The sequence below is a fragment of the Montipora foliosa genome, chromosome 14 (assembly GCF_036669935.1).
Source record: "Montipora foliosa isolate CH-2021 chromosome 14, ASM3666993v2, whole genome shotgun sequence".
Classification (NCBI taxonomy): domain Eukaryota; kingdom Metazoa; phylum Cnidaria; class Anthozoa; order Scleractinia; family Acroporidae; genus Montipora; species Montipora foliosa.
The window spans coordinates 24,809,870-24,813,104 of NC_090882.1; positions in this window are offsets into that span (position 1 = coordinate 24,809,870).

Consider the following 3,235-nt stretch of genomic DNA (forward strand, 5'->3'; position numbering starts at 1 on the left):
CCCGTCAGTTCAGCGTTACACTTTTAAACTTTACAGTTATGTCAGTTGTGTTTTCTATAATATTGTTGGTTAGTTGAATTTATCCGCTTGTAACGAACATTTAATCTCTAAAGAATCATTGTATTGATAGCTATATATGCTGATCACCTTGTAAAAATTTAACTGTTATACTCACTATGGCTGGTGATATTTGAAACATCGAAACATGTTACTTGAATTCAAAAGTGGCTGCATTTTTTAAAATAATTGATTCAATTTATTCATTTTTATATAAATTGCTCTAGCTCAAGCCGGAAATATTTCAAAAGTGCACTGCTAAAACTCAATACACTCTCTGTTATTTACACGAAGAGGTGGAAAGGGTAACTATTTACCATGAGGTTAACTACTTTACTCATGAAAACCAGTTGACATAATCTTACTTTTTCCTCAGATTCCTACAGAATAACAACATTACTTTTTTGGCGAGTGGAATTTTTGCCAAACTTGAGAATCTTAGATATTTGTAAGTAAGACCAGTGAAGCATATTTCAAATCACAGCTACCATAGTTTGACCATGCCTCACCGTTTTAGCTATCTGATGTAACAGCCTTGGGTGAACGTCTTGCTGAAAACCAATTAGTATAGGCAATTTATTGTTTCAATCAGCAACTTTTTCTGTTTTAGATTATTGAATGGAAACAAACTTCAAGAAATCCCAGACGGGGCCCATCGCTAGAAATCGGGGACATTTTGAGCCCGCGTTCAATAAATCATGTGGCAAATTGGTCAGGATATTGAGTGCAAAAACAACGAAGAAATGTAGGACGCTGGCGATATTTTTTGCTTTCTTGGCTCGATTTTGCTCCACAACCCATAGATTGAAAGCTAGTTTTCTGTAGTTTTGCAATCATGTGACTTTCTTCACTTTGGTCAACCTCGAACCCAGGCTCTCTCCCTCTTCTTCTTCCTGAAGAGAGACAGCCTGGATTCGAGGTTGCATTTTGGTCTCATTTTTTTTTTGTCATCGGCGGATTATGAGCCCAAGGTTAAGCTTTTCGATCAGCAGTTACGACCATTTTTTTGCGGGAGCTTCTAGCTTAACACAAACTTTTATTAAGCATTCAGGTCATCTTTCCTATGTCTGAAAACCTTACAAGTCAAAAGCAGTTAAATGCTCACTTAAAAAGAAACTTTTCTGGCGATAAATCACTCTTACACTATATATCCGCATAACGTAATGTGGGCTCAAAATGTCCCCGATTTCTAGCGACTTCAGGAATTCAAAGTATCTTCGAGTAATGTATGTCAGTCAGTTAAATCAGGCCAGAAGCGACTATACCCGGTCTCTCGTGCGTGAAATAAAGAAACGTTAAATTATGTTTTACCTTTGCTTTAATCTCAGATTCCTTGTCACATGCGTAACTTTAAATCTGTGGAAAAAAAAACCCGCCTTACTTGGTAATTTTTTCATTCCCCAACAGACTGCTTTTTGACAACCCCATCAACACAATTGGAGAGCGGATGTTCACTATCCAAAACCACCTAACAATGTAAGTCATACAAGATGACATACTGTTTTATATATCAGCACACATGAAGTTACTCATGCTTTAGGCCACTCCCGGGCTCGACGCCCTGTCGGTCCAACACTGATAAGAAAGTGCTGCCATGATAGTTACATCAGTGAGTGGATAGAACTTAAGTCTTCGCCGTTCAAATGCCCACAACGTGAAAATTTTTATTTTCCTATTCGAAAGTCCATATTAAAAAAAATGAACTTTGGCGAAACTCTCTTTCCATTCGAACGACAGGCGAATTTTCTACAATTTTTTAAAAGCGCTAAAATTGTCTGCCATTTTAAAAATTGGCACACAGCTCGCTCAAGTCTTCCCTGGACATATGACCTATTTGAAAATCCTCAGTTTTGCTGCTGTATTCGCTTCCGGATTTAGAGCACCTTCCTCGATGATAGACATAGACATGATAGCTTTTTCTCTTAATTGAAAAAAATACTGAAAACTATCGCAGAGCGACACCTTTGCGTTGATCACCTAGAAAACATAGGACCTACGCCAACAAGCATTCCTTAATCTACGTCACAGCGATCCTGTGAAATCCTGACCAGCTGAAGGAGTATATCAAATAAAAATAGGATTTTAAACATCGTGCAAAATTCGTGTCTCGTTTTGAAACAGTATGTTCTCTCGTGCACGACAAATCTACCAATTCTCAGAATATCTGTGATCTTTTCACCCGTGATGTTGGTAACTTATATGTTAATAAATAAAGACTGAGTATTCGACTTAATTCGTTTTCCGTTTTCGGAGCTAAGTTATGGAATTGCCTGAAGCCTGACTTGCGCAAACTTAGGAAAAAACCTTTTCAAAACAAAATTCACCAATTTTTACTTCCTTTGCTTGGTGATGAGGTGATTGCTTGCTTGGTGATTATGTTGTTGTCTCAAAATTACGTACTAGTCATCATTAATCACACCCTAGCTTTCATTATTAATGACTTCCTTATGTTTCATGTCTTCTTGTAGGTTTTTGCACCTATTTATTTTATTTTATTTTCATTTTAGTTATTACCTGATTTACTATTAATCTAATTTACCAAATTTGATTTTAAGATACACACCCCGCCTCGATTAACTTTGCTATATGCAGCTTGCGTATTTTTTTTTTTTTTTTCAATTTGTTAAATTTAAACTTTGAAATATAATGATGATGATGATGATTATTATGAATCAAGACTGAATAGAATGAATAGGAAAATAAAATGGATAGCACGATGGAAGCTTTATTTTGCCGACTCAAAATCAGTAACTCGGATAGTATTTCACTAGCAAAGTAATTATATCTTCTGCAGATTCAAGATTCGGACGAAGCTAAGGACATTTGACCTGGCATCGTTTGACAATAGCAAAAATATCAAACCTGTTATGTAAGTATTAATGCAAAGACATTTGAGTAATTTCCTGTGGACAAGCTTGAACTGTTACAACTTAAATTCATGCCTAATTTATCGACCGTTTCTATGTTATCTATAGGCTTTATGTTGATCGTTTTTTCACGGAATTGAAGTCAACGATTAAACCCAAAAATTGCTTTAAAACAACGAAAATTAAAGCTTCGTGACATAAAAATGTCTGTCGTGCACCGCACATGATTTCATTTACAACAACATAAGCTTTGAAAAACTGCCAGGCTGAACAGTTTTCAACACCCCAATTGCAGTCCATTTTAAACTACT